At 40.9% G+C, this 7,630-nt stretch overlaps 1 pseudogene; it reads left to right on the top strand.

Moving 5' to 3' along the window:
• The first annotated feature begins 4,422 nt into the window (after positions 1 to 4,422).
• Positions 4,423 to 5,863, top strand: LOC100947031 (annotated as a pseudogene).
• The last annotated feature ends 1,767 nt before the right edge of the window (positions 5,864 to 7,630 follow it).

Raw genomic sequence — 7,630 nt, forward strand, 5'->3', positions numbered from 1 at the left:
AGCAACCTCAAACTCCTGGGTTCAAGCAATCCTCTTGCCTCAGCCTCCTGAGTAGCTGGGACTACAGGTACCTGCCACAACACCCAGTTAGTTTTTCTATTTTTAGTAGAGATAGGTCTTGCTCTTGCTCAGGCTGGTCCCCAACTCTTGAGCTCAACGGATCCTTCAGCCTAGGCCTTCTAGAGTGCTAAGATTGCAGGCATGGGCCACCATGCCCAGCCTCAATTTTTGTCTTTCAAGAGACATGTATCTTTCATTAAACCCGCTTTCATTAAACCCGTTACATTAGTGTAAATATTATCCTTTAACATTTGTAGTTATGCCCCCATCTTCATTCTTAACATTGGTAATTTATGTCCTTTTTTTGAGACAGTGTCTTGCTGTGTTACCCAGGCTGGAGTACAGTGGTGTCATCAGGGCTCACTGTAACCTCAAACTCCTGGGCTCAAGCAATCCTTCTGCCTCAGCCTCCTGAGTAGCTGGGAATACAGGCACATACCACTATGCTGGAAAAATTTTTTTTTTAAATTTTTTGGTAGAGACAGGGTCTTACTATGTTGCTCAGGCTGGTCTCAAACTCCTGACTTCAAGCAATCCTTTCACCTCTGCCTCACGAAGTGCTATGATTATAGGTGTGAGTCCGGCCAGTAATTTGTGTCTTCCATCTTTTTATCATAATCAGTCAATCAAGAGTTGCATCAAATTAAATAATGTTTTTCCAAAGACCCAGAAGATTTTATTGATTTAAAAAAATTATTTGTCCAATTTCAATTTCATGATTTATCCTCAGATCTGTACTATTGTCTACTTTCTATTTACTTTGGATTTTCTTTTCTTTTCTGTTTCAAGTTTCTTAAAGTCTCTACGCAATTGCACAGATGAGAACAGATGACTTTTCATTTTGAATGGTCAGGATTCAGGTATCTCTCTGCCCTGTGTGAACTGCAGGAATAGTTCAGGTTGCTACTGACAGCTGGTTTTTGCCCGACCTTGTGGAGTTTCACCCTATGTGTATCTTGGCTAGTACTCAGTAAAGACTCAAGAGGATGTCTTTGAAGATTTCTGGAACTCTTTTTAGCACAGCTCCTTCCACCTTGGAAGGAGCTACCTCAGCCTCTCTGAATTTCACATCTTTGTGACTATGGGAACTTTTTGAGAATCCTCCTCTTTTCTTCCATCGTGTCTAGGTGATGTGTAAAAAGAAATCTGCAGCAATTGCAGTGGTCATTTTCTTTCCCTTCTTTAAGTCCTGTCCTACCTGATGTTGAATGCTTGAAAAACAAGGTGTTTTTTTTTTTAATATTCTGTATAGTTTTTGGTTTTTGGTGGGAGGGAATGTCCAATCTTTATTATTCCATTACAACCAGAGGTCAGAGGTAATCCATTATCAGATGCACCATTGATTCATGAACATATTTTGTATTTGTGTTCAGGGTGGGAAGTGGGAGGCATGATCTTAACCATTCACCCCAATTATAAAATGTATTCTGGTTTCATTAACATTAAATGAGAAACTGCGTCTTTGAATCACGACAGTACTATATACAGCGTCTACTGAAGTGCTCAAGTATTCTGAAATGGAAAACCATTGTACAACTGTAAGCTTTGATTATGGCACAAATGGATATTTTCTGAATTAATGCCTGAGTTTATTTTTCTCCTTGTTTAGTCATATCTGTCAAGGAATTGTTCTGTTTTATTATTGTTATTGTTATGGAGCCTTTTAAACACACACAAAAGCAAAAGCAATGAACTTCCATGTACCTGCTATCTAGCTACAATGAAAATCAAGCCCATTTTGATTTCATCTATATCATGCTCATTTTGGTAGCACATACACTAAAATTGATTTCATCTACATCCCTATTCAATATTTCCCTCTAACAATATCTACCATGGATTAATGAGTTTTCAAGCAAATCTCAAGTCCCATATAATTTTATTTGTAAATACCTTAAGTAGTATTGTTCAATAGTCATTTACCTTCCATTATCTTCTAATTAGATATCAGCTAAGTTTTTTTAGATGTGTTTGCAAGCTTAGTTTGCACTGCATGTTTCTTCAAAAAAGTAAACACACACGTCTTTGAGAAGGCTTCTTAACTAATGGTAGGTAGTTACTGAGGGCACTAAGTGTGGAAGTTAGTTTTATTTATTTATTTATTTATTTGAGATAGAGCCTCAAGCTATCACCCTGGGTAGAGTGCCCTGGCATCAAAGCTCACAGCAATCTCCAACTCCTGGGCTCAAGTGAGTCTTCTGCCTCAGGCTCCCAAGTAGCTGGGACCACAAGCACCTGCCACAATGCCCGGCTATTTTTTTGGTTGCAGCCGTCATCATTGTTTTTGGCAGGCCCGGGCTGGATTCGAACCCTCCACCTTAGGTTTATGTGGCTGGTGCCCTAGCCACTTGAGCCACAGGCGCTGAGCTGGGAAGTTAGTTTTAAAATGATCACTTGAGTATGAAAACGGTGTCGGTTCCCACATTTTTTTTTTCTTCTTTTGAGACAGAGTCTCACTTTGTTGCCCTCAGTAGAGTGCCATGGTGTCAAAGCTCACAGTAACCTCAGACTCTTCAGTTCGAACAATCCTCTTGCCTCAGCCTCCCGACTAGCTGAGACTACAGGCATCCACCACAACTCCCAGCTATTTTTTAGAGATGGGGTCTTGCTCTTGCTCAGGCTGGTCTCATACTCCTAATCTTAAATGATCTACCTGCCTTGGCCCCCCCAGATTACTAGGATTACAGGCATGAGCTACTGCACCCACATTTCTAAATACCTTTCAATTTTAAAACCAGTACTTAATGCAGTAGGCTAGATCAGGGATTGATCTAGGTTAAGTACGTGAGGCTTTTTTGCTATTGTGGTTAGCTTGCTGATTTGTTAACTTTTTTTAATCTCTATGAATTTAATCAGTATATGATACGGTTCTAATGATAGTGTGGGCCATTCGTTATAGAGACATTCAGTATTTTCAGCAAATTTTTTTATTCAGAGAGTGTTTCTTCTACCATAATGCATTATAAAATATGCTATATAGATATGATATATGCTGATGAATTAAAAGTGAAATGTCATCTCAGCATTTTGCGAGGTTGTGTCTGGAAGATCACTTGAGCCCCACAGTTCAAGGTTTCAGTTAGCCATGACTGTGAAACTGCCCTTACAAATTGAGGAAGAGGTGCAAAATGAGAACTAGAGTAAATGTCCCCAGAATTCTGGGAAGGAGCAAGATTAGCTAAATAATCATAATGATAGCCATTGTCCCCCTCATTTGCTCAATAATAATCACTGTTCCCTATGTTTACTTCTTTACCCTGGAGCAGTTTTGAGATATCTGCCAGGCCCTACATTCCAGTAACAACTGACCCACCCAGACCAAGGCACTGACTCAAATGATCTTGGACCCTTTACCCAAGGTCCTGCATTCTAGTAACTGACCCACCTAGATAGTAGCTCATACCTAAAGACTGATGGTTCTGCCCTGAAACCAGCCGATCTGCAGACCCTGATTGCCCACCAAATTGACTTTCAAAGCCCTGTCTCCTAAATTCTCAAGGAATTGTGTTTGAGAGATTTCTCCCATCTCCCTGCTTAGTATTCTGTGGAATAAACTCTCTCCTTTGCATCCCCGACTGTCTCAGTGCATTGGCTTTTCTTTAAGCAGCAGGCAGGACAACCTGGTTGTGCAGCAACAGTTGCACCACTGCCCTTCAACTTGGGCAATGGAGGTAGACTCCAGCCTCTTAAAAAAAAAAATCCACATAGTGCGGCACCCATAGCTCAGTGGGTAGGGCTGGCAGGTTTGAACCCAGCCTGGGCCAGCTAAAAACAACAATGAGAACTACAACAACAATAATAACAACAAAAATAGCTGGGTGTTGTGGTGGGCACCTGTAGTCCCAGCTACTTGGGAGGCTGATGCAAGAGAATAGCTTAAGCCCAAAGAGTTTGAAGTTGCTGTGAGCTATGAGGCCACAGCACTCTACCAAGGGTGACAGCTTGAGATTCTGTCTCAAAAAAAATATTCCATATAATTTTCCAAAACTACTTTGTTACTCAGTGTATGTTAAATGTGTTGCCACTGTGTTTAACATTTTAAAAGTCCAAATGCAGTAAGGATTCCCTCAAAAAATTTTTTCTTACTAACTAGCAGGTTTCAAATCATCAGTACTAGTTGTAATGCTTAAACACAGCCACATATATTTATGTAGATGAAGCTATGGCTAATCACATATATAATAGCAATCATATAATATAGTGATTTGACCACCATTTTGTTAAAGAGATTTCCTATCAGATCCAAGTAAGAGGAGGCTACTGCAGTACTAGGGTATCAGTTGTTAGTCCCACCCAGAACACTTTAGTTCTGCTCTACAGGCATATATAGTAACTTATTAGCCTGTCAACTTACATAAGAAAATGGAAACTGAATGGCCAGAGGAAATTTCCCCCATACTGAAACCAGTGCTGAATTTGGAAAACATCCTGCAGAGAAACAGTATTCAAAAGGTCTAGAAACACCGATGAGATGTGTTGAGTCGTGCATTCTGCTTCAAAGCAAGAATGCTGGGGCAGTGATGGGAAGAGGAGGCAAGAATATTAAAACTCTGTATACTGACTACAATGCCAGCATTTCAGTAGCAGACAGCAGTAGCCCTGAGGGCATATTGAGTATTAGTGCTGATACTGAAACAATTAAAGAAATTCTGAAGAAAATCATCCTTACCTCGGAGGAGGGTCTACAGCTGCCATTGCCCACTGCAACCAGCCAGCTCCTACTCAAATCTGATGCTGTGGAATGCTCAAAGTTAGCAACACTGTAAATGAAGTGAGTTTGACCATGAACTGAGACTCTTGAATTATTAGTGTGACAGAGTTATTGAGGTCAAAGTGCTAAAATCAAAGGACTTTGAGAGACACTCAAACAATAACTGAGCTTTTCCAGGAATGCTGTCTTCATTTCACTGACATGGTCATTCTTATTGGAGGAAAGCCTGATAAGGCTGTAGAGAGAGGAAATATTATCCTTGATCTTTTTTTTTTTTTTGAGACAGAGTCTTACTTTATTACCCTTGGTAAAGTGCTGTCACATCATCACTCACAGCAACCTCTAACTCTTGAGCTCAAGTGATTCTCTTGCCTCAGCAGCCCATGTAGCTGGGACTACAGGCACCTGTCACTATGCCTGGCTATTTTTAGAGGTGGGGTCTCATTCTGGCTCAGGTTGGTCTTGAACCTGTGAGCTCAGGCAATCCATCCACCTCGGCCTTCCAGAGTGCTGGGATTACAGACATAATCTTTGATCTTATATCTGAGTCTCCCATTAAAGGACCTGAACAGCCTTATGATCTCAATTTATATAATGAAATCTATTATTATGGTGGTATTATAATGATATTTGATCACCCCTGTGGACAGCCTTTGGGATTTCCAATGCAGGAAAGGTGGTTTTAACAGAATGTCTCCTGGTTGGAGGAGCTATCCCATGCCTCCTATTATGATGATAGGAGCCCTTATAGAGGACCACCTTTCCCTTCTCCTGGATGAGGTGGCCAACGTGGCAGCAGAGCTCAGAATCTCCCTCTTCCTCTATCAGCAGCTCCTAGAGGAGGAGATCTAATGGCTTATGACAGAGAGGATGTCCTAGCATGGTTATGATGGCATGGTTGGTGTCAGAGCTGATTTAACTAGGGACTCTGCAATAGACACATGGGGTCTACCAGAATGGAAGATGGTTTATGAAGTATAGGATTGCTCTGAATATGATTATTCCTATGCAGGGGTTAATGGCTCTTATGGTGTTCTTGGTGGACCTATTATTACTACACAAGTAATTATTCCCAAAGATTTGGCTGGATAGGCCAGGTGTGGTGACTCATGTCTGTAATCCGAGCACTCTGGGGAGCCTAGGTAAGTGGAGTGCTTAAGCTCAGAAGTTTGAGACCAGCCTGGGAAAAGCAAGACCCTATTTCTACTAAAAATAGAAAAAAACTATAGAGAGGGGCAGAGCAAGGTGGACAAGAAGGATTATTCAGCTGAGCTCTCCTAGTACAACTGGGGAAAAAGAGAGAACTCACCTGTAGTCCCAGCTACTTGGGAGGCTGAGGCAAGAGAATCACTTAAGCCCAAGAGTTTGAGGTTGCTGGGAGCTGTGACGCCACGGCACTCCACCAAGAGCAACATAGTGAGACTCTGTCTCAAAAATAAATAAATAAAAAGAAGAAAGAGAATCCCAGCCATACCTGGCATGGGGACCTTACCCAGAGTCATAGCTTAGGGAGCACCAATAGGAGATGGTAAACTGGATATAGCATGTGATTCGGAACAGTGGAAATCTGAGTCATTAGCTCTGAGACAAGGTAATTTGAAGCAAAGGAGGAAATGAGAAGGAAATAGGAGGGCAAGGAGGTGAATAAGAAGAAAGAAGACATGAGGAGGAACCAACAGAAAAACTCGGGCAACATGAAACACCAAAACAGAGCAACTCCTGCAACGGATCATTAGACAGCTACTGCACAAGACTCCACCTATAAAGAATTAATGTATTTGACAGAAAGAAAATTTAAAATATGAATGACAAAGACAATAAAAGGAATGTATGAGAAAATGGAAAGACAGAACCGAAAGTCGGACAAGAGATATGTAGACTATAGAAAAGATATGGTGGAGCTTAAAGAAATGAAGGTGATAATCAGGGAACGTAAAGATGCAGTGGAAAGTATAAAAAGTAGATTAGACCATGGAGAAGAAAGAACCTCAGAGCCAGAGGATAAAGTTTTTGAGTTAACCCAGGCAGTAAAGAGGCAGAAAAGAAGAAAAAGAAAGCAGAACAGTCACTTAAAGAACTATGAGACTCCGTGAAGTGTTCAAACATACAAATAATAAGGATCCCTAACGGAGAAGAAGATTGTCCCAAAAGAATGGAAGCCTTACTAAAGACTATATGTGAAAACTTTCCAAGTTTTACTAAAGATCCCAACACACTCCTTTCAGATGGGTATTGAAACCCAGGTCACCTCAACTCAAACAGACCTTCCCCAAGGCACATTGTAGTGAACCTGTCCAAAGTCAAGATGAAAGAAAAAATTCTGCAAGCAGCCAGGAGTAAGTGCCAACTGACTTACAAAGGCAGAGTCATTAGCAGGCTTTTCAATGGAAACCTTGCAAGCCAGAAAAGAATGGTCATCTACCTTCAACATTCTTAAACAAAACAATTTTCCACCTAGAATTCTGGGTTCTCCTAATTTAAGCTTCAAAATTGATGGAGAGGCCAGACATGGTGGTTCATCCCTGTAATCTGAGTACCCTGCAAGGCTGAGGCAGGTGTATTGCTTGAGCTGACGAGTTCAAGACAGCCTGAGCAAAAAGCAAGACTCTGTTTCTACCAAAAATGAAAAGAACTGAGGCAAGAGGATCACTTGAACTGGATTTGGAGGTTGCTGTGAGCTATGATACAACAGCACTCTACCCAGGGAGACAGCTTGAGATTCTGTCTCAAAAAAATAAAAATAAAAATAATAGAGAAATAAAATTTTTTGCAGATATACAAACACTCAGGAAATTTGCCACAACAAGACTAGCTCTACAAAAAATACTTAGACCTATTCTGAGCACTGACCATCACAAA

This window comes from Otolemur garnettii, unplaced genomic scaffold (assembly GCF_000181295.1).
Source record: "Otolemur garnettii isolate 467f Iridium unplaced genomic scaffold, OtoGar3 scaffold00026, whole genome shotgun sequence".
NCBI lineage: Eukaryota > Metazoa > Chordata > Mammalia > Primates > Galagidae > Otolemur > Otolemur garnettii.